The following is a 25,885-nucleotide window of genomic DNA, read 5'->3' as shown; positions in this document are numbered from 1 at the left end:
CATATACTTCTTTCACATTGGTGGGTACAGGCTAGTTAACATTTAACATTTACAATAAATAAGAGATCGTATGTATGTAGGCAACAAGACAATAAGAAGTTTCATGGTCTTGTGCCAGGTTGTGCCTCTGAGGAGTCTGGGAAAGTACTCTGATATTTCAAAGGTAAGTTATACTGAATGCATAAGAAAAATGAACAGTACTCACTTAAGGCAAAAGACTGACCTTTGTTAAGGAAGCTATAGGCCTGGGACATGACTACGTACTATGACCCTCCCAGTTAGGAATCTATGATTAGACCATCCTGTATGGTTACTTTCATTCACTGAGCTTGTAAGGCCTGCCACATGGCCCCTCCTGAGCTTGCCAAGTCTGTAGTCCCTTCACACTCACACCAATAAGCCCCTTGCTCTCCCACTCCATCTTGGTCTGCTTTCAGAGAACCCAACTGGCACATATATTAAGGGTATTCACACTGATGAAGAAACAAAAACCACAGCGGGGTAAAAAAGACTTCTAGTAAGTAACCAAAATGTTAACAATGCTGGGGCCTCTGTACTATCCAAGTATTCCTGAACTATCATCTATTACTTATACATAATAAAAAATATTCAAGGAAGACTTTGTGCTAAATTTTGCTCCTGAAGAAATATTCTTATGGCAGGCAAAATTGTTGTATTTTGTATACAATGTGCCAAAATTCACCAAGGAGTAATTCATAACCAAACTGCTGGAGTTCTTAAAAAAAAAAAGAAAGCATATGCCCAAGTACTAAGAACTAAAAGACCAGGCAGTGGATTTTACAGACATTTCATAAGCTCAGCTTCCTCATCTGTTTAATCAAAAGTTACACTAATTTAAACTCAAGACTTTTAGAGGAGACTATGGGGGTAGTTCAGTTCACCCTCCTGTTCTCACACATGAGACCAATGCCCCAGCAAGGATGACAGTAACTGGGTGAGCAAAGAACAATCATTGGCCTTATTTCTCAATACTTGGGTCCATTTCTCTTTCCAGCTGTACTAGCAATGCATCTACATGTAGATAGCACATTAAATACACAATTTCAATAAAGCAAAGGCTGGTGGCAAGGCACAAGTCCAGGTATATCTTATTCTGAAATCTATGCTCTCATCCCCTGGTTGAATAGGGCCTATAAACAACGTACATCAATAGCCACATGAGGAAAAGGGCTTCCCTCAAGAAGGAAATGCATGGAAAGTTTCAAAGACCTGATTTAAATTTATCATAATTGTCACACAATTACAAAACTAATAAGTATGGTGCAATGTACACAGCCAGTGAGACTTTCTAATCATGCCTCACTGAAAGAGTAAAATAAACTGGAAAGGCCAATTCCTTGATATAGCAGAAACTCCTATGCCAAAGATGGGAAACAAAACCTTGTGGCAAATTAGAGAGACACTGCCGTGGTTCCATTTCCTACTGTTAAGTCATTGCCAGGAAGTCCCATGTTTACTATAGCAACAACTGGACTTGCTACTACTCACCCAGTTTCTGCCTTTTTGCTTCCTCAGGAAGCAGACTTGAAAATCAGGCTCCTGATCCCTTTTTTTTAAAAGGAGTTGCCATTTAAAAATAGAAATTAATACATGCATATATTAAAAATGTTACACTTTGACCGACACCCAAGATTTCTACAAATTAAACTCAATTTTTAAAGCACACAGTCATATTATCCTTTTTATCTTGCAATACAGCATTCTATAGAAACTACTAAAACTCTCCAGCTACTAAAGTCTGGGAATGCTGGATAAATGGTAACATCCTTTAAAAAGCTTAGCTAAGTTCTCAAGAAAGTAGAAAAAGCTCCTAGAGTTGGAAATAAAAAGTGAACCAAAGGCCAGAGCTAGAAGTAGGTACTGACCTTTGTATTATCCCCAGAAGCATCTGTAATAAGACATTTCAGCAACCAACAGGAGTGGAAGAAAGGAGAGAGAATGCAGGAGAAAAGCAGAAAAGGCTCCTGAGCAAGGTGGGGAGTTGGATTTAAGATCTCTTGTGAAGCTGTAGCCCTCAGAAGCCCATGTTCTCAATGAAAATAAACAAGGAAAAAATCCACCTGCATGAACAAGACCAGAAAGCTTGTCTGACTGTTTAATCTATGGTAGGGGAGAAAAGGGCTCCCCATGAGAATTTGAAAACATAGACAAATGCTTCATATGGATTTGAGGTCTAAATTTACTTACTCTATTTTATGATTTAGGAGCCTCCCCAACATGAGAAATTAACAAAACTGGCCCATGCCAGTGATACCCCTAGACATCTCCAACAGATAAAAAATGAAACCACTGGGGAAAGACAAACCCTCAACATAAAATGCACAGGATACAGAAAACAGAACAGTCTCATAGAAACTATAAAATCAAAACCATAAGGCAGGCATAAAACACTCAGTAATTAATAAACTGGAAAATGTATCAGAAAAAATTATTCAAAATGCTGCACAGAGAAAGAAACATTCCCTGATCCAGAAAAATAACTGCAGAACCAAAAGATATAAAGTTGACTGTAAAATTTACAGAGAAATATAAAGGACTTAAAATATCCAAAACAATTTTGATAAAGAAAAAGAAAGTTGGAAGACCATCTGACAAAGAACAAGACAGAATGCTATGGGTATAAGAACAGACATATAAGCCAAGAGAATAAACTGGAAAGTACAGAAATAGAACCACACATAGAGAGTCAACTGATTTTCTACAGAAATGCCAAGGCAACTTAATGGGAACATAATAGGCAATTGAATAGTGTTAAAACAACTGGATACCTATGTGGAAAAAAATGAACTTTGAACTTCAGCCTAATGCATATACAAACATTAACTTGAAAAGATTTTAGATCAAATGTAAAAGCATAAGAACACATAAAAGAGAAAACTTTACAATCTTGACATATTGTATTAATTTTATATTAGTCCATAACAAATTATCAGAGTTAGAGGTCAGAGTCCAGACACAGGATGGCTGACTTTTCTGCTCAGGGACTCAAGAGGATATACTCAAGGTATCTGGCTCCTAGAGCTTTGTTCTTATCTATCTAGCACTCAGGATCCTCCTCTAAGTTCATGTGGTTGTGGCAGAATTCACTTCCTTGCAGTTGCAGGACTTAAAGGTCCCTGTTTCTTTGCTACTTCCCACCCACCAGCCATGCTCAGTTGCTGAAGCCATCTACAATACTTACCATATGGGCTTCATCATCTTCAAAGTAAACAATAACAATAACAACAAAAAAACCTCCCTCTTGTTGAATCTTCATGTTTCAAATCCTTTCACTTCTTCTGGACTGAGATTTTAAGAGTTCATGCGATTAGGTCAGGCCTATCTGCAAAATCTCCCTTTTGCCATGTAACGTACTAGGCAATCACTAGAGTAACATCTTCATCATAGCAACAGAATACCCACACTCCCAGAAAAAAAGTTATACAAGAGTGTGGATTAGGTCATCAAGAGTCGCCTTAGCGAAGGACTTGAACAGACACTTCTCCAAGGAGGACATACAGAGGATCCAGAAACACATGAAAAGATGCTCAATATTGCTAGCTATCAGAGAGATGCAAATTAAAACCACAATGAGATACCACTTTACACCAGTCAGAATGGCCATCATAAACAAAGCAACAAACAACACATGTTGGAGAGGTGGTGAAAAGGGGACTCTAGTGCACTGTTGGTGGGACTGCAGACTGGTACAACCATTATGGAAAACAGAATGGGTGCTCACTTCGGCAGCACATATACTAAAATTGGAACGATACAGAGAAGATTAGCATGGCCCCTGCACAAGGATGACATGCAAATTTGTGAAGTGTTCCATATTTTTCAGGGGACAATGGGAAGGGTTCACGGTAACAAATTTAAAGGACACATGGACAAAAACTAGGGGGAGGGTGGTAATGAAAGGGAAGTGGGGAGGGTTGGAAGGGTGGGCTGGATTGGGAGTAAAAGGGAGAAAACTGTACTTGAACAATGATTAAAATAAAATAAAATAAAATAAACAGAATGGAATTTTCTCAGAAAACTAAAAATGCACCTGTCTTTTGGCCCAGCAATTCCACTGCTAGGATTATACCCTAAGAACCCTGAAACACCAATCCAAAAGAACCTATGCACCCCAATGTTCATAGCAGCATAATTTACAATAGCTAAGTGTTGGAAGCAACCTAAATGCTCATCAGTAAATGAATGGATCAAAAAACTATGGTACATATACACAATGGAATTTTATGCAGCAGAAAGAAAGAAGGAGCTCCTACCCTTTGCAACAGCACGGATGCAACTGGAAAGCATTATGCTAAGCTAAATAAGCCACACAGTGAAAGACAAATACCATATGATCCCCCCCTTAACAGGAACCTAAACAACAAAACAAAGAAACAAGCAAAATATAACCAAAGACACTGAAATAAAGAACAGACTGAGAGAATTCAGAGGGGAGAGGAGAGGGAATTTCAGGGGAATTTCAGGGGAAAAGGGGAAGGGTTTACAGGAACAAGTATAAAGGACACATGGATAAAAACCAGGGGTGGGTAGAAATGGGAGGGAGGAGGGGAGGGCTGGGTGGGTGGGTTGGGATGGGAGTAAAAGATAGAAAATTGTACTGCAACAACATTTTTAAAAAAAGGTCGCCTTAGGATTCTGTCTACCTACAGACAGACAGACAGACTTCTTAGATTGAACACAAAAAGCATGAACTAATTTTTAAAAGTGATCATTTAGACTCCATCAAAATTACAACTTTCTGCTCTTTGAGAGACTATTAAAAAAACAAAAAATGATCTTCAGACTTCCGGTCAAGATGGCAGCATAAGTAAACATGGCCCACCTCCTCATGAAACCACATTAACATTACAATTAAAATATAGAACAGCCATTACTCGGAACCTTCAGAAATCAAGTTGAATGGAAGGCTGATAGCTACAGAATTAAAGAAACCACATCCATCCAGAGTGGTAGGAAGGGCAGAGCCGTGGAACAGGCTGGTCCCACATCCATGTGTGGTGGATAATAATTTGAGAGGGATATCTCAGGAGCGAGGAGTCTAGTCCAACACTAGGCCTCTCTGCTCAGGGCTCCAGCGCCAGGAGGATAAGTCATCATAATTTCTGGCTGCAAAACCAATGGGAATTGAGTCAGTGGAAGAAACTTCTGGAATCCCAAGCAGTTTCTCTAAAAGAACCCACATACAGAATACAGAGACTCACTTCCTCTGAGCTCCAGCAATGGGGCAGCAGCCTGAAAAAGCATCAGAGGTATACAGGGAAAAACTGAATTGTCTGGCAGAGGCCAATGTCCCTTTCATAACCCTCTCTCCACAGAGCCATAGAGCCAGCAGGCTGGTGCCATGCCTGAGACTCCATCAACCTAGCTAACACCATTTGCCCAGCCCTTGAGATTCCCTAAGACTCCACCTTGCCCAACTTATGGGCCCACACAAGCTGCTTTTCCATATGAATGGTTGGTCAGGGCTCATGCTTCATACCTTCCTAAATCGTATCAAACAATCAACAGCCAGCCTCAGTGAACCCCCAGCTCCTGTACCTCTTGCAAAGTGGCCCCAGGCACTGCACTAGCAGCAACCAGCCTAGATTCACAGCTTGGCTTCACTTGGGAATTTGCAACCCCAACACAAGTAGCAGCCATCTCAGATTACTTTATAGCTCAGGCAGGGTGGCCCTGGGCAGAACACAGGTGGAGCTGACCTTGGCCCAGGAAACCCCAGAGCCTGCACACACAGTGGATAGCTACAGAACACATCGGAGCACCACCACCCTGCCTCCACACAGCTGTGCCTCCACAGAGGTAGAGGTTGGTGGTCAATGATCACAGCCAGTTCTTGCAGCTGACCGTCCTGGGTAAATCCTTCCAACAGACCTGCCAACAGCAACCAAGGCTCAATTACAAGAGAAAGGCTGTATTCAGCACACATGAAGGGTGCACCTCAAGTACCCAGCTTGGGTGAGAGCGGAGGCTGTGCCACTGGACCCTACAGGACACCTATTACATTAGGCAATGCTACCAAGACAGGGAATCATAACAGCTCTACCTAATACATAGAAACAAACACAAGGAGGCTGCCAAAATGAAGAGACAAAGAAACATGGCCCAAATGAAAGAACAGATCAAATGTCCAGTAAAAGAGCTAAACAAAATGGAGGTAAGCAATCTATCAGATCTACAGTTCAAAGCACTGGTTGTAAGGATGCTCAAGGAACTTAGTAAAGACCTCAACAGCATAAAAAATGATCAAGTAGGAAATGAAGGATATACTAATTAAAATAAAGAACAATTTACAGGGAAACAACAGTAAAGTGGATGAAGCCAAGAATCAAATCAATGATTTGGAACACAAGGAAGCAAAAAACAACCAATCAGACAATAAGAAGAAAAAAAGAATCCAAAAAATGAGGATGGTATAAGCAGCCTCTGGGACAACTTCATGCATTCCAACATTTGCATGAATGGGGTGCCAGAGGAGAAGAGAAAGAGCAAGAAATTGGAAATCTATTTGAAAAAATAATGAAAAAAAAGTTCCTAATTTGATGAAGGAAATAGACATGCAATTCCAAAAGGCACAGAGAGTCGCAAAATAAATTTTGCAGGCTAGAAGGGAATGAAAAGAAGTATTCAAAGTGATGAAAAGCAAGGACCTACTACCTAAATTACTCTACCCAGCAAAGCTATCATTTAGAATGGAAAGGCAGATAAAAAGATTCCCAGACAAGAAAAAGTAAAGGAGTTCATCATCACCAAACCACTGTTATAAGAAATGCTAAAGGAACTTACTTAAGAAAAAGAAGATCAAAACTATGAACAATAAAATGGTAATAAATACATATCTATCAACAATTGAATCTAAAAAACAAACTAAGCAAATAAGAATGAAGACAGAATCATGGATAAGATGAGCATTCTGATGGTTGCCAGACTAGAAAGGAGGGTGGGAGAATGGGTGAAGAGGAGAGGGGATTAAGAAGTACAAATAGGTAGTTATAGAATAGCCAGGGGGATGTAAAGTACAGTATAGGAAATGGAGCAGCCAAAGAACCTATGCATGACCCACGGACAGGAACAATGGTGTGGGGATTGCCTGAGGGAGTAGGTGAAGCCGGGTGGGGGTCAGAGGGGGAAAACTTGGGACAACAGTAATAGCATAATCAATAAAATACAAATTAAAACAAAAACAAAAACCAAGCCACTGGTTTGGGAGGAAAAGATCTGTAATACATATACATGATTGATGAACTGTAACCAGAATATATAAAGAAGTATTACAATTCAAGCATTAATATTAACAAATAATAATCCAAAACAATGGGCCAAAGATTTAAGATGACACTTCAGAAAAGCAAATGAGCATATAAACAGATGCTCAAAATTACTAGTAATTAGGAAAATACAAATAAAAACCATAGTAAGACACTACCACAGACCCATTACATAATGACTAAAAAGTAAAAAGCTGACAATACCAAATACTGGAAAGGATATGGAGGAAACTGAAACTCTTGAACATTGCTGATGTGAATGCGAAGTGTAAAATTATAGAAAACAGTTTGGCAGGTTCTTATAAAGCTAAAATTCAGCAATACCACTCCTAGGATGTACCCAAAAGAAATAAAAACATACATCCACACAAAGACTAGTACACATGTGTTCCTAGAAGCTTTATACATGAGGGAATCAAACTAGAAACAACCCAAATGCTTATTAACATATGGAAAATAAACTACTTAGACCTTCAACCCCAGATCAAAAATATTCAGGGAAAAAATGTTAAGTCATTGCTGACATGTACTATAGTTACACCTACAATAGTTGTCTTTACCATACACGTAGACTTTATTTTGTCATTATTCTCTAAACAACACAGTGCTATTTCCTGAATAATAAATGCCATCTACATAGCATTTACATTGGATCAGGTATTATAAGTAATCCAGAGATGATTTAAAGTATACAGCAGGATGTTTGCAGGTTATAGGCAAATTCTATGCCATTTTATATAAGGGACTTCAGCACCCAAGGACTTTGGTATGGGACGGGGCAGTCCAGAACCAATCCCCCATGAATACTGAGGGGTGGCTGTACAGCACATGCATACAATGGAATACTACTCAGAAAAAAAGAAAAAAGGAATTACTAATACACCTAACAACATGGGTGAACATTGAAACATGGGTGAACATTGAAACATCATGCTGGGTGAAAGAATCCAGACAAAAGAGCACCTACTACAGCTGACCTTTGAACACTGTGGTTTTGAACTGCAGAGTCAATTGAAAAATCCCTGTATAAGTAAACCTGTGCAGTTCAAACCCATGCTGCTCAAGGGTCAATTGTACTCTAACTAGTAAACACTTGAAGAGACAAATCTAACTGACAGAAAGTAGATCTATAGTTGCCTTGAGCCCAAGAAGGAGGTGGAGTGTGACTGGGAAGGGCAACGGGAACATTTTAGAGTTAAGGGAATATTATATATCTTGACTGTGGTGATGGTTGCTCAAATACATAAATTTGGCAAAACTGCCCAACTCTATATGGAAAATGGGTACATTTAATTGTAAAAAGACTGATTATACCTCAATAAAGTTGATTTTTAAAAAGATAATCTCATATCGTATCCTGAAGACATGGCTGCAATACAATCTTGCTGAACAGTCATTCATAATAAACCTACACACAATGTAAAAGATGGGATAAAAGAGAAGCTAACAGCTAATTAGTTGCTATTTAAAGGTCTATGTATTGGTATTATATGCCATATTAATAAAGAGGGAAAACACATGATCATCTCAATGCAGAAAAAGCATTTAACAAAATCCAACACCCTTTTGTGACAAAAACACTGAGCAATGCTTGTAGTGACCAACAATGCTGTCCCGCTATGTTTTTTTTCTGTACATCATCTTTTTTTCTGTGCATCATCTTGCAAATCCACAAATTTACCCACTTTTCCTTCTTTTCCACAGATTCATCATACACTACAGATGTCACTTTCTGAAGTGACCGTGTATAGACTGGCAAATGTATGTGTGTTTTTTTCTGGATGCATTATATCAATGATTCATTAGCACTGAACCCATGGCCAATAGCACTGTAACTTATAGCTGAACAAACTTTACTTAACATGCATTTTTTCCCATAAGGAATACATCACAGCCTTCCTGCTAATGAATATTAGACAGCACTTTAGCCCTATGCTTGGGAGCCATCTTAAACATTGAAATCACCGATAAAAAGCACAAAATAAGTCCAAAACACATGGCACCAAATAGACTGCAAAAAGGACCGCTGTTTATAGTATGAGAGCTAAAACAAGAAGGCAAATAAAGCATCACCTTGTATGACTTCAGCTAGGAATGTATGTGTTGAACCATATAAAATTTTCACTCCTCTGTGCATGTATATGAAACACCATGAAAGAGAGTACTGATTTCAGGGTTACAAATAAACTTTAGCAAGTAGGTAAATCTGCAAATATGGAATCTGCAGGTAATGATGGTCCACTGTACTTCCTTCCTGAATAATTCAGCCTAAATACCATTAGGTGGTGCTGAACAAGGTTGGCATACACATGGTCTCATAAGAAAAGACAGACTGTGTACATTAGAGGGGTTTTTGATCAATTAAGTAAATATATTAAGAATTATAAGAGCCAAGTTTCTCCATCAGAGAGATAGGAGTTATAAATATGAAAGGAGGAAAAATAAAATGAATTCTGAGGTATTGGGCTGGAATCAGAGGTATCAGTGTGAACTCACAGCATTTTTAAAGAGAGAGAAAGAGAGACATGGATGCATTTGTAAGGATATATGTTTGTGTATGTATACACTCACTGACGGTACCTAGGAGCAGTGAGGCCCCAGTAGAACAATCATACCTAGCATCCAGGCTTGGTTTCTAAATACATTCTCCAATAAAAGGAACCAGGGCTCCTCCAGGTCTGTTTTCAGGGCTGGGGCAGAAAAACAGGAAGAGACTGAAATATCTTGTTTTATCAGAAAGTAAGGAAGGGATGTGATCAAAGAATGATAGGACATGCTAAAAGGATACAGGAGCCAGCTTAAAGCCAGCAGCTTGCACTGGGCAAATCTGGGACAAATTCAACATCAAATAACAAATCATATTAATAGATAATAACTAACTCATTGAGTAAAGTAAGAATCCATATGTCCTTTAAAAAATACAAAATAAACAAGGAGAAAAGAAAGCTTTTCCTTACAATGGTATGTCAATTGATGAATGTGGAAGAAATGATGAAACTAGAAAAATCATCATTTGGCAACCACTGTAGTAATAATACAGCCCAAAAATATCAATGATGCTTAAACTAGTGGGTCAAAGTTTGACAAGAAATGATATTAACATGGTCACAAAGTGCCTCTTTCTCACAAAATGTTTACTGACTACAAATGGAAAAAAATAGATAAATTTACAGTAGAGAAAATTGGCAGGCACCATCTTAATCAAGTGATCATGGTTAATTAGCATACATAAATGGGACAGAGAAATTGTATACCTCTGACAGGCTAGAATAAGAATACAGTACAATTTATGTGGTATTCCTGATGAAATGCATATTCTGAATCTAACTATGAAGAAACATCAGACCCAAATGGAGGAACAGTTCTCAAAATAATTAGTCTATATTCTTCAAAAGTATCAAGATGATCAAGTCAAAGACACACATGACAACTAAATGCAATGTGTGATTCTGAACTGGATCCTTCTGTTACACAGGATATAACTGGGACAACTGGTAAAACTTGAATGGGATCTGAGGATTAGCTGGTACTACCGTATCACTGTAAGTTCCTGATTTTAATGGGTGTCTTGTGGTTACATAGGCAAATATCCCTGTTTATAGGGAATACACACCAAAGTATTTAGGGCTGATGGCCATCAAGTAAGCAATTTACTTTCAAATGGTTGAGGGAGGGGAAAAGCTCTTTGTACTATTATTGCAACTTATCTATAAATTTTAAATTATTTCAAAATAAAAGACAAATGCAAATACAACAAAAAAAAGCACACACCAATGTCTCAGTATTATAAATACCTAATTCTTCCTTAGTAAAATTTCCAGATAAAAAGTACTCTACTACTCCTACTTACTTTTACTAAGTTTTATAATACTGTATCAAATTTTCACACTGTCCAACAGAAATTTCTGTGATGTTAAAAATGTTCTACATACATACTGTCCAATATAACAGCAGCACCTGAGGCTGACAACTATCATATTAGATAGTGCAGCTCTAGAAAACAGAAAAGCCATAAAAGATCAAAAAACTTTCCATAAAAAATGTTTTAATACTAAGTAGATTATAAAACAAGTTATGTTACTTTATTTTTTCTATACTTGCTGATAGGCTAATAGCCCCATATATTTTTCAAAACTCTTATCTCCTAATTTCTTAAGGCTGAATATATATCAGAAGCAACCACCTATCTTGGGTTAAAAGCAGTTTTTGTTTTTCTTTAAACTGACTTCCCTTCTGGTATACCATTCCTACCGAGTCATACCCATGTCTTCTCCACTTTCTGAAGTATGCTTTTCTAAAATCTAGGGATGTGTACATGTCTACCCAATGTCCCCACCTCTGCCTCTCACAAAGTTAGATCACAAAATCACCTTCTCCCAAACTTCTTATAATTTACACTTAATTTTTACTCATCTTCCCCTAGTCATAGCTGCTAAACTATATATAATTGGTGTTACAAGTTTATTTCCTGCCATGCTCAACATAAGGTTCCTCTTGATCAGATCAGTTTTTTCAGGAAAAGTATATTTGTCCTTGTCTACATGAAATATGCTAATTATCACTTACCCAATCATTCCACTATTTTAAACCAAGCTCTAAAAGCCCAGGTCTAGTTTAATGATATCATCCACATGGACTATAGGAAAAGAAAAATAGCATGTTTCATGTACATCAAATTCTACAACTCCTGTTTTGAAAAGAAATGCAAAGTAGAATTCTCATCCCTGGTGATACACCTTGATAACCTACTGCCTTGAGCAAATGCAACAATACCATTTACTCACCTACCAGGTTGTTTTCATTCAGGACTGACTTAATTCAGAACTAGAAAAAGATGCACCCATGAAGTTAACACTTATACCAACCATCTTCAGAAACATTTAACAAATCTAGAAAAGTCTACAATCCCACCAAAGGTAGAACTATTTTTAAAAAGAGTTGATTCAGAAAAATCCCTTCAGCCCTGGCTGTTGTAGCTCAGTGGACTGATTGCTGGCCTTCAGACTCAAAGGTTGCCAGTTTGAGTCCCAGTCAGGGCACACACCTGGGTTGTGGGCCAGGTCCCTGGATGGGGGCGTGAGAGAGGCAACTTACTAATGTTTTCCTCACATATTGATGTTTCTCTCCCTCCTTTCCCCTCTCTCTAAAAGTAAATTTTAAAAAGTCTTTAAAAAGAAAAATCCCTCTACCCCCTTGCTTCTATTAATAGCTATTTAAAACAATAAAAATAAAATTAAAAAGCAATTCCAAATTCTTAAATTCAATTACTTATAAGATGCTTAATGAAACCAACAAATTTCTATCTTATTTGAAAAATCAAACCCTCGACTTTGATGTCAACATGGCATCAATGCAAGTAGTGCCAACTACGTTGCCCTTGTAAAACCACCCAAGAAGTTACAAAAGCCAAGACCTGAGTGGGAGAATCTGATGGCGCCTATAATTCACACGTTCTGTCTTCTGAACAGAACATGTATAGATAGCTAAGGCAGGAAAGAAAAAGGACTAACCCTCTTCTCTCTACTCCATTCAGGGATACAAAACACAAGACAAACTCTTTCAAACAGATTTCCCTGTCTCTTGATGAGCTGACAGATGTTACCAACACTGCTCGGTTATTGTTTATTCAGGGAATCAATGCCAAGTTTAAAGTGAACAACTAAAAACCAGAAGTTGCAAAAACAAACTAATTCAGTACAACCTGAAGTGGAAACTGCTAAGATGTGTTAATATAATTGATGATAAAAATATGTGTGAAGTAGAAAAGGGCTTATGATATTTTTCATCAGCAAGTACTCTGGAAAATACTTGAATTTATCATGTGCTTTTGAACCAACAATGTTGATGGTGACCTCCATTCGCTGTCATGGACTTAACCATCATCATAAATAAAAGCTGAATAACCTGACCTGTCTGACCACACAACAGCTTGACAGCTTAGCAGTAGTAAAGAGGTTTATTGTGATGTTTTTTATTTTTTAGTAAAAGGTGAAAGACTTATATGATCTGAACAGAAATCAGACTATGTAACTTATTTTTTTAAAGCCAGGGTTGAGATTGAAATTTTTCAAAAGAATAAGACCTCTTTTGGCCACTATTATCAAACAATGAATAGTTCTGAAACTTAGTTTTACCATAGATTTTAAAATATTTAAAAAATTCAGCTGAAAATTACAGGGTCAAACAGTACTTACATGCAATCAGAAACTATATGCAGTAACATCATTTAGATAAAAACTAATATTTGAATCATGAGCAATGTCAAGGTGATTTATACACTTCCCGTGCTGTCAAAAGTTCAAACAAGAGAGATCTCAATTCCCAAACAAATTTTCAGGGGATACACAGGGTGGGGCAAAAGTAAGTTTACACTTGTGAGTATACAAAACACAGGGTTTATTCTTATATTATTATTTATTAATTATTGTATTATTCTCCATATGAACAATTGTAAACCTACTTTTGCCCCACACTGTTATTTTCTTAGCTCAAACTACAGTTCTTTTTTTTTTTTTTAAGATTTTATTTATTTATTTTTAGAGAGAGGGGAAGGGAGGGAGAAAGAGGGAAAGAAACATCAGTATGTGGTTGCCTCTCATGCGCCCCCTACTGGGGACCTGGCCTGCAACCCAGGCATGTGTGCTGACTGGGAATCAACCCGGGGACTCTTTGGCTCTCAGGCCTGCACTCAATACACTGAGCCACACCAGCCAGGGCTCAAACTACAGTTCTGGAAGCATTTTTAGGACTTTCAAATGCAAGTGCAAAGAAAACTTCTGTGTTTCAAAATCAATTTAATAGTGCAAATATGGAGCTTCTGCCTAACCTTCAATTCAAAGTACTTAATCTGCAATGTAATATGCTAAGTGGCAAATATTAAAAGAAAAATCTAATATAATTCTATAAATGTTTTTTCAAGTTATTAACATGCTCAATTAAAATCATATGCTTGTGGGCTGATATTAATACTTGGCTGTACATCTGTGTAAAGACATTTTCAAAGATGAAATATGTAAAATCTCATTGCAGATTGCATTAATAAACATTTTAAACCAACTCTGATAAGGTGAAACATTGACTCTGAAGCCCTACTAAACAAAGTGTATCACCCTAAAAAAAGAAATCCATTTTTCTCATTAGTATACTTATATTACAAAAAAATTATACGTAATAGCAATTCATTATTAATTTAGTATTAACAAAATATTATATTTGAATTTCATCAATACAAAATTTGTGAGAATGTGTGTTTTCTCTCATTATAAAGTACCTACATAATAGCCTCAATTTTGCTTTCTGACCTGCAAAGCCTAAATTATTTACTCTCTGGCCCTTTACAGAAAATATCTGATGACCTCCTTTGGAGAAAGACTTTCCTTAACATAAGTATATAAAAACATCTTCTTTATTTCCTCCAGAGACTGATAAAAAAACTTTTACCCAACAAACAGGACATGGCCTAGGTTAGTACAGAAAAGGTACAGTAAATTAGGTAATCAAAAAAATACATGTACCATATATCTGACTTCTACTTAAAGCAAATATATTTACATTCATTCATCTGCCAATATTCTGACAGAAAGCCAAGGCCTCGTCTTTGAGTATAGATGTACTAAATAATGTTTCACATGTTTATTCGTGCATATATCATATACATAATACATGTCTGTGACTTCAAATTTCAATTTCTTTAAAGTAGAGCAGGAACTTAGGCAACTGTGAGACAACTGAATGTCAAACCATTAATATGATTTCCCCTCCTAATCTTTGAAAGTATTCATGCTCACAACTAATAAGACAGTAATCGGGGGGAGGAGGGTTCTGTTTATCCAATTCTTTCAAGATCTTCAACTTAACTTTCTTAAAAACAACTTTTTGTACACATATTGCATTAGTTTATATAATATGTAATTAGGTTACAAAATCACAATAATAAGTAAAACTGGCATAAGCAGGTTTGAAGCATACTGACACCTCAAGTATAAAATTCAACTAGTGACTGCAGAAGGCAAGGTATATATGTAAAGTAGTCTATCAGCCATGAGTTGCTTCTTACTTTAAGAATCACTCAGTACACTCTAGAGAAAGGATAAAGAATGTGGTTACTTCAGTAATTTGGTTAAGCATACTCTATAATCTGGTGATTATTTAAGCATAGAATAAATTAGCAATCTTCACATATTTTCACATATTTTCACCATACAGACCACTATTGCAGGACCATTTTATTGAATATTCCACCCTTTACTCCTTGATTCTTAAATGTTATTTTTTATCACATTATCTAAACTCCCACACATGTCCAGGTCTGTTTTGGAACTTACTATTCTGCTCAAAATACTTGCTTGTTGATTCTAACATGAATGACAAGTGCTGTTAAATATTTTTAACCTTCTGGTATATTTTACTCTGAATAGTCAAGTATCATATACCTTCCTCATTTCTACCACCCTTCAATTATTATTCCTTTTCAAAATTTTCTCAACTGTAAATTTACTCAACCAAATGAACTGCATATGCAACTTGTCAAGCTCTCAAAAATGTGCACCCCTCTGGGCTTACAAAACAATCTGCATTAAGTCTGCAGAATAATTTGGGGAACACTGATATCTATACAATAACTTTATAATATCTAAGTCTTTCGCACTCAGGTACATAGCATAAACATCTAATTTGTTTATATCTTTTAAAAAATCCTTCAGTAAAGCCTTATCATTTTCTTCATATTAGTCTTGCATATTTAAGTTAATTTGTGCTCCCTCCTATCTCCACATCATTTTTTAAAATTTAAAATTCTATAGTGTAGCACTTAACACAGTGTATAAAGAATTAAGTGTTGTAAGAGGTCATCCACACTTCATCTTTTCTCCACTCACACCCCTCCAAAACAAGAAGCTGTCAAGGGAAGAGGATGTGTCTTATTCACCTTTGAATCCTGTCATCTACCTAGCATGTAGCAATAAATCAATCTTTCCCAATCTGACAAATACCTTGCTAAGCTATATAAACCAAATACTAAATATTTATATGGGACAAGAAAATGGGTGGTTTATTCATTTGGGGCAGGTAGGCAATTCCTAAATCCTCCACTCCTGTTAACCTTAAAAATAGTACATGTCAACACGTCCTATTGCCTTAAAAATAGTACATGTCAATACCTTTCTTTCTTCCCCTGGCCTGTGTGGCTCAGTTGGTTGGAGTGTCATCCCATAGACTGGAGGGTTGCTGGTTTGATTCCCAGTCAGGGCACATACCTAGGGTGTGGGTTCAGTCCCAGGTCAGACATATAAGGGAGGCAACCAGTCTATGTTTCTTTGTCACATCGATGTTTCTCTCTCTTGCTCTCCTCCCCCTTCCTCTTTCACTAAAAGCAGTGAAAAAAATGTCCTTGGGTGAGGATTAAAATAAAAATTTAAAAACCTTCCTTCCTTAAAAGGTCTTTTATGAGTTCAGTACAAACCTTCTCTAAATTTATTTTTCAGCCTTTACAACTTCATCAATAATTCTATTTTTTGTGTATAAATAAAATAGTCAACATTTGCCGAGTGCTCCCCAGAAGTCTGGTGTGTTAGAGAATTCAGCTTATTTACTCCTCACCACAGCCCCATGAAGTGGATAGTATTATCCCCCATTTTGCAGATGAGGAAACTGAGGCACAGAAGGTTTAAATAATTTGTCCAATGTTACATTTCTACTAAGTAGCTGAGATGAGATTTGAACAAAGGCAGTCAGCTTCAGAGTCCACAAAATATTTTTTATTTTATGTTTTATTTTATTTTAAAAAATTTTTTATCATCACCTGAGGATATTTTTTCTTAGTGAGAAAAATCAATGTGAGAGAGAAACATCGATTGACTGCCTCCGGTACATGCCCAAATGGGGTAAGCACCCAGACTGGTGATCACAACCAAAAACTAGGTACATGCTCTGACCAGGAATTGAATCCGCAACTCTTTGATTACAGGATGACCCTCCAACCAATTGAGCCACACAGGCCAGGGCCACAAAATATTTTAAAGAGCACATCATTTCATATTTTAATTTCATTAGTGAATAGACTTTAGTGAGTCAGCTGAAAACCTTCATTGTGCTAAATAAAGCTTAGCATATCTACAACTCTTAACATTTTTAATTATAAAATTAAAAAAATTAAAACCTTAAATTATAATTAGCAATGTTTTAAAGTATTCTTAAAAAGGATTAAATATTAATAATTCTGTACTTTACAGTCCTGACATTTAAATTAGACATAAAAATCTTGAGTTAAATCACTGAAGTTTTGTTTAGCAACCTGTTAATACTTAACTGAATCATTTAAATCTGTTTAACATCATTCCCAACCCCCCTCTGGGATGACGTGGAATCATTTGGCACCAATGTTCCCAAAATGTAATATTAAAAAAATCTCATGTTTTTAAAAGAAAGGATCAGACCAGTGCTGGCAGAGGCCAAAGACTGAGTTTACTGAGTTTACTGCCTGGTTTCCATGACTGCATCAATCTGAGACCAGCATAAGAGAGAAGATGTATCCTTGGAAACCAACTCTTTGCTTCCTTCAATTAAGAAAGGAAGTAGGAAAAAAAGAGAGAAAGGGCTGCAGAATAATTTAACTTGTGTTCAATGTGCCCATGGCACATGGTAATCACGGGCAAAAGCCCCGTCCTGGCCAAACTGTGAGAAAGTTGTGTGGCACCTAGCAGAAAACCCTACACTGGTTTTACAGAGAATACTTTATGATCCATATACAATATGTACAGGGGAGGCGCAAAAGTAGATTTACAGTTGAAACAGAGTTTATTCTTATATTATTACTTATTAATCATTGTATTATTTCCCATACAAACAACTGTAAACCCACTTTGCCCCACCCTGTATCTTGGTTTCAATTTTTAAAAGATAATAACAAAAGAAACTGTACCAATAAAAACTTTATAATAATATCTAATTAGTAACAATATTTAGAATTCCTTCAATATCCTTACTGTAAACTGCATGCAACCATCTAAATTTTTACACATATCCTGTACAATCTAGAAATGTCCCTTGCTTTGGGTGTTGCAAATTATAAAACTTCAAAATGAAAGTTTTTTTTTCAAATGTGGGAACAGATTGAATATATTTATGAAAATACCTATACTTCATAAGTTACAGATTCATTCATCTCAACTACATTTCTAAGGTAAGAACTTCCTATGAAGTAAGTACAAATGAATTTTAATGAAACATTAAATATGGCTTCCCAGGTTTTCTTAAACCAGGGCCCTCCTTCCCTGGAACTATAAATATACTTCCTGTAATCAATAGCAATGGCTGGAGCAACCCTCAGGTTCAAAAGAACTAAAAATACATTATTGTACATATCCTTTCTTCTGCTACCCGCCCACCATTTCAAGAGGAACAGACAGAGGGAAATGCACAGTTGTGTAAAGTTCAGCTGAAAGCAGTGCAGAGATTCTAATTTTTATTTAAAAGGCTATCTTCAATTTAATGATGTCCAGGGAGGAATTAATCAGCTATTACAGGATCAGAGTAAATTTTTAATTTTTTGAAAAGCCATCCCTGGTTACAAGCTATAGTTTGCATTTTATTAACTGATATTTGGGAACCTGTGTCATTTAATTAAACCATGTTAGTAGAAATTCATGCATATTAGAACCAAACAAAGTGAGAACTGAACTGTGTGTATATAAAAATGGCACATGGAACCAGATAGAGGTGCTCAGCCAACACTTTAGGGGGCTGGAATCAACGAGATGGTCCTCATGGTCAGGAAGTGTGATTTACAGAGGGTAGAGCAAAAAGGATAGAGAGCCAGAGTCTCAATGTCAGAGAAAGGACATACAAATTCAGAAAGGGGAAAGACTGAAATTCATGGCTTACAATATTTATATGCAGATATGGATGTCTGAATGTTTATATGCACATGTATGCACACATATGAAAATATTACAAACCCTCCAACCACAAACCCCCAACATCTGTATTTTACTTCCTAACCAACAGTGGATGTTCCCATCAGTACAGTAACAAAGCCTCTCACTGTTTCCCACTCCCTCCTTCTGCCTCCTGACCTCCTCACCTCTTGGTGCTTCCCTCCTGTGGCCCTGCATAGCATGGTGTCCCTCCTGCTTCTAGGAAGCTATGAGTAATAAACATTCTTCAATGATATTGACCTCTTCATGTCATACTTATAAATTAAATCCAGTGTACACTTTAAAACAACATCCTATCTCTGACCTCTAGTAGAGCCTAAGAGCAATGACACCCGGTAACAAGGAATATACCTGGTGTCCAGATCTTTTTTTCTAAGTATATCCTCTAATAAAAGGAACCAGAGTTCCCTGATAAAATGATTGGTTCCAAGACTGAGGAAGTAAAAGTACAAGATGAGCATGGAAAATCTCTTCATACCCAAAAAGTAAGAAAAGTAAGTGATCAAAGAATGATGGGAGCATGAAAAAGGGGCAAAGGAGCTTAAAAGAGTTCTGGGACAATTTGAGTATCAAAATAATAGAAAAATGATTAAAACAGAAATCCAGGAATCCATGCTGATGTGTTTAATTGATTTAAAAAACAAAAACAGAAAGAGAAAGCATTTCCTTACAATAAAATGCTATATGATAAATGCAGAAGGAATGATGAAATTTTAAAAATTCACTATTTGGCAACCACTACAGTGATAACTCATTCAGGCACAAATCATCAATGCATGCTAAAACACATAGGTGAAAATTTAATTTAAAAGTAATAAAGCATTATGCCTGCAACTTATTTCTCAAATGATTCATAAAAACTGTAGATATAAAAAGGATAAAGTGACAAAGATAAGGCAATTGTGGTAAAATGTTAACAATTTAACATTAACAATGTGGAATGTGGGTGAAGGATATACTAGGCCAAGCAGCAAACAAATATAAACAATTTCCAAAAGACTGAAATCATACAGACATATTCTTTAACCACAATGTAATTAATCTATACACCTACTACAAAAACAACTACAGAAACCTCACATTTGAAAATTAAGACACCAAAAAAAATGGATTAAAGAAACCACAGTAGAAATTAGAAAATAGTCTGAACTGTTACTAAAAATAAATTCTAAACAAAATATTAGTAATCTGATGCTATCATCATTATCAGACAAAAAAGATAATACAGTACACATCATGATCAAATTGTGTTTACTGTTAAAAGCGAATTAATGAAAGGTAGTTGCCAGAAGCTAGAGGAAAAGAGAAATGAGAAGTTATTGTCTAAACAATAACTTCAGAGTCTCAGTTGGGGATGATGAAAAAGTTCTGGGGATGGATGGTGGTGATGGTAGCACCACAATGAATATGTGAATGCACTCTGAATTGTACACTTAAATTAGTTAAAATGGTAAATTCTGTTATGTATATTTTACAATAAAAATAGATAAAACAATGAACTTAAAAGAAAAAATAAAACAGCATTTTCTAATTAATTAGGTTAATGAAACCCATACTGAAAACTTAAAGAAAAATCATATGAATATCAATAGATGCAGAAAAGCATGGGATAAAATTCAATATATAGTCATAAATACTCTTTTCAGACAGGGAATGGAAGGGAACTTCCTTAATCTGATAAATGGTACCTACAGCCAAATTGGATTAAGAATCACAGAGTTGAATTCAGCGGATTCCTGCCAGGTCAGATACCACTGCAAGGAATATAAAATCTTGTACCTTTCTGGTCATGGTTTGATTCCCAGTCAGGGCACATGCCTGGGTTGCAGACCAGGACCCCAGTAGGGGGTGCAGAAGAGGCAACCACACATTGATGTTTTTCTCCCTCTCTTTTTCTCTCCCTTCCCCTCTCTAAAAAGAAATATAATCTTAAAAAAAAAGAAAAAACAACAACAACACAGACTGATCTATGCTCATCCCTGTGAAGTTAATAGCAAGGATTAAAGAGTTGATCTCTACTATTACAATTATTTGAAATGTAAAAGGCAAAAAAAGAAGTTACCTCCTCTATGCCAAGAAACATTATTTTGATGTCAACAACAATGACCTCAGAAAAATGGTTTTTCTAAGCTACCATCAGAAAAAAAAATGGCTTAAGATCAACAACTTTAAAATCAAAATCATCATTTGGGGAAGGAAGTTAATATCCAACAATTTCTGTAAAGTCTACAATTCTGTTTTCTACAGTTACTGTTTCAAAGAGCTGTCCTGTTGGACTCACCAGGAAATTGTGCTGTTTGAAATTGGGGCATTCCATAGGCAGAATACCGATATTTTTCTATAGCTAAAATGAATACCTGGGTACTCAACTCTGACATTTTTTCAGACTAATCTCATTCAAGTCATGATCTCTTCAATTGTAGAGAAAGTTAGAGCCAGATTTATTCATTCATTTGTGGGTTGGAGCTCTTGAACTTTTTTTCTGATAATCGTCCTGGTCCTGCCTGCAGTTGCCTCATGTAGAGACTAAATAATCGCCTATTAAAGGCAGTGTTGTCTTTAACCTCCTTTGTGGGTCCAGTAAGTTGTATTTGTCATTAATCAACAACTGTACTCATTATTTCAAAGTTTCTCTTCCTAATTCATTGAAATTCAATTATGAGAAATGTACAGAAAATTGCCTTTCATTTGGGCATTTTTGGACTATGCTTAAAATGTGTAAAGCTGTGACAGTATTTATAGCAAAAGCACTACTACAGGGTTTCTCAAATTTGAGAGATACAGATCCTTTCTAGAGGACAACAAAAATTCTTGCTTGGCCCAGTGTCTCAGTTGCTTAGAGCATCATCCCTGTCTTTCCCTTCCTCTCTACAAAACATATCCTCGGGTCAGGATTTGGGGAAAAAAAAATTCTTAACACACCTCCAAGTGCTAAGTTGAAATTATTATTAATGAATAATAAACATAAAATTGCTATCATATAGCTACAGAAGCAGAACAAATTTATAAATTAAATATAAAATATAAAACTAATGAAATTCATATTAACAATTATTGACAGCAACAGATTGAATACTGAAATTAAATCATCACTTACAACATAGACATGGTATTGACTACTACAGAGTTTGCTTGTATTTTAGCTTGGCATGCCTAACATAATAGACCATATACTAATTCTCCCACCACTCTCCCATTCTAAAAACTGCAAAGGTGCCCTGTGTGCCCAGCAGGCCTTCCACTGGTCCCACTAACAACTTAATTCCAAAAAAGAAGTATATAACCAATGATCCTAAACATACACACAAACATGGACACTAAAATTGTGTGGCAAAACTCAGTTATAAGGTGGGCAGTCGTTCATATACTTACCTTTCAGATTAAAATTTAAAAATCTATGAGAGTCTACTCAGAAAAACTTCTCTCCAAAATATATTCAAGGACCCCCATTTGAGATACTGTACTACAATATGACTGTAGAGCTCTTACTGAAAACCTCTTCCATCAAATCACACAATACCCCTTTTAAGAGAAAAACACCTCAAACCTTGGTAGCAGGGAAGGGTGTTTTCCACTACTGATCATGGTTTATATCTTGTAAGTCAAGTGAATCTCTTCGAACCACTTTGCTTTGATCTCAATATGTGTGTATAGTCTTCCTTAAATAACTGCATAGGATCTAACAGACTGCACTCTCTGTACTAATGTTCTCAGGCTGCCTCTCTCTTGTCATGAGGCCCTTATAATCCCTTTACTCTGATTTTTTATGTATATATTTACATATTTAAATTTTATTTATCTTTACTGACTAGGTAATCAAGCATATATTATAAAAATCAAAGAATAGAAAAGAAAATACACTGAACAGAAGGTATTCTTCCCACCAGCCATCCAGTTTCCCACCCGCAGAGGTAGTTACTATTACCAGTTTCTTCTGTGTCTTTCCAGAGAACTCCTAAACCCACTCTCTAAATACACACACACACTACATTCTGGTATTATATGCACTGTAGCAAATCACTTCAAATAATTCTTATGATGAGCTATACTATAAAGTACACTTGTCCTAATATTTTAGAAATTACAGTGCTTTAAGAATTAAATAATTTTAGAGATAGAAGGATCTTAAACCAAAACCATCGAGTTTTTTACCACTTTACAGATGAAACTGTGACCCAGAGAGACCTGCCTAAAGTAGTGTGGCTAATTAGTATTACCAGAAATAGCTAAGGTCTGCTAACTCCAAACTCCTTTTTTATCCAAGACATATTCAAATTTCTTTACATTTTCCACAATCATGTGTTTTGTCTTAACCATATGAAGTTGGAAGCAGGAAGTTACCCTTGTAATGGATCTTTTCTAAGGGAATGAAACATTGATTATTTGGGATTAGGTTGTTTAGTCTCCATCCGTATAAACAGATTTGTCTACACCAAACCCAACAACACAGAAATACTACCACTAACATTCTTGATAATTTTCAAACAAGAAAGTGAAAATTTAGTGTAGACACATAGCCCTTCAAATCATCAAAAGAAAAAGAAACAGTTATTATATTATAGACCCTCACACTTTGGCTTTATTCAATACCTGTTCATCACCCTGGCCGGGTATCTCAGTTGGTTAGAGCGTCGTCCCAATACACCAAGGTTTTGGGTTTGATCCCCAGTTAGAGCACATACAAGAATCAGCCAGTAAACGCGTAAATAAGTGGAACAACAAATCGATGTTTCTCTCTCCTTCCTCTCTCTCAAATCAATAAATTAAAAAAATACCTCTTCATCAACAAACATGTGTCTTTACTAAACACCTAACACTTTGCTCACTGTTTGACACAAATATATTGAATTCCTAATAAAATTAGTTGGACATGTTCCTCCGAATAAACAAACAAAATAGAAACAGATACACAGATACAGAGAACAGACTAACTCAGTTGCCAGAGGCGAGGGAGTCTGGGGGGATAGGAGAAAAAGGTGAAAGATTAAGAACTACAAATTGATAGTCACAACACAGTCACAGGGATGTAAAGTACAGCATAGAAAATACAGTCAATACTATCGAAATAACTATGTACGGTCCAGGGAGGTACTTGAAATATCAGGTGGGACTACTTTGTAAAGTATATATGATTGTCTAGCCATTATGCTCTACACCTGAAACTAACACAAAAAAATATTAAATGTAAATTGTAATTGAAAAATAAAATTTTAAAGAAGACATGCTCCTCAATAAATAATTGTCCTCAATAAACTACTATGAAATTAGATAAGAAAAGAGTAAATTAAAATACACTGTGATTAACACTAGAGTTGTTATGTCAACCTTAAAAGAAGGAAAAACAATTTCTGGGAGAATTTAGGAAACTTCACTAAGTAGGTGATACTTTAGCTAGGTCCAGAAAAATCAGTAGTAGCATGGTTACTTTAGTTTTTATTAAATGAATTCAGTTTCAAAGAAAAAGATACAACGAATCATATATATAGTCTTTGGCAGTTACAGTGAAGGCCACAACCTGGTAACAGTTTTAAAAAAATGATCGCCAATTCTTTTAGATAGACCATGGAATCCCCAGTGTGGCACAGAACCCAATAGATCTACTCCTCTCATTCATTCTGACTGCCTGGCCTCCAAAGACATATTTGAGTTTGCACCCCTGTCACTAAATGCCAAAGATAAGGGGGATGAGAGGAGGAGAGGATTAGAGAAAGACATCTTAAAAACCTTCTGCCCTGACTGGTGTGGCTTAGTTGGTTGGGCGTCATCCTGCCAAGTACAAGGTAGCGGGTTCAATTCCCAGTCAGGGGACATGCCTGGGTTGCAGGTTTGGGCCCCAGTCAGGGCACAAGAAGCAACTGACTGACGTTTCTCTCACACATTAATGTTTCTTTCTCTCCCTCTTTCTCCTTCCTTTCACTTCTCTCTAAAAATAAAGTCTTTAAAAAAAAACCTTCTGAGTTTTGAGGGCATTATAGGGGCTTAAAGTTTCTTATTTAAATGTGTTTTCCAGTTTTGGAATCAGAAACTAAAACCTATAAAACTAGACGATGAACAGAAAAAATCAGAAATAATAAAAAGACAGTTTAGATGCTGAGGTTAGGCTCATCAAAGAGCTAAGTGAACTCACCTGCTATTACCAAAGTACAAGCAATATGAATCTATGCCTCAGCAAAATTACATATTACTACAGATTTTGGACCATCAGAATCCTTCTAAGACCATTAATCTGCACATGCCAATGTACAGATTATGTAAATTATGTATTATCACACAAAATAAGTGACTTTGATAGAAATAAGCACAGGATCCACACCTAGATCAGAGTGGAGACAATAAAGTAATGCTGATTGGAGGAGCTAATCACCATCTAAGAAATTATAATACTAGGTAAAGAAGGGGTAGATAGGCAGTCTAGCCAAAGGCAGAGGGTACAGGAAAAGGTAAGGCTAAAAGTTAAGAGTTGTTGGATTGCACGTTTGCTCTGATAAAAAGTTTGGATTTTATCCTGAGGATTTTAAGATAGGGAATGCTGTGATTAGATAAGGAAATCACTCTTGACAGCAATGTGATAAATGACCTGGAATAAGAAAGTAATAATAAGTAGACAACTAAGGAACCTGCAGCAGTCATCTAAGTGAGGAGAACCCTGAAATAAGGAACTGAAGA

At 36.3% G+C, this 25,885-nt stretch overlaps 1 protein-coding gene and 1 non-coding gene across 3 annotated transcripts in view; one reads left to right on the top strand and one right to left on the bottom strand.

Moving 5' to 3' along the window:
* The window catches only part of PTPRA (protein tyrosine phosphatase receptor type A), a 142,266-nt gene that overhangs the window by 100,248 nt on the left and 16,133 nt on the right, over positions 1 to 25,885 (bottom strand). The gene's annotated exons all lie outside the window — the stretch shown is intronic.
* On the top strand, positions 3,735 to 3,841 carry LOC123815438. Its single transcript, XR_006785095.1, has one exon. It is a non-coding gene; the product is annotated as a U6 spliceosomal RNA (small nuclear RNA).

This window comes from Phyllostomus hastatus, unplaced genomic scaffold, assembly GCF_019186645.2.
Source record: "Phyllostomus hastatus isolate PE091 unplaced genomic scaffold, TTU_PhHast_1.1 phas_contig_17, whole genome shotgun sequence".
NCBI classification, from domain to species: domain Eukaryota; kingdom Metazoa; phylum Chordata; class Mammalia; order Chiroptera; family Phyllostomidae; genus Phyllostomus; species Phyllostomus hastatus.
The sequence above is the reverse complement of the archived record's forward strand: the minus strand, read 5'-3'. Positions and strand labels throughout refer to the sequence as shown.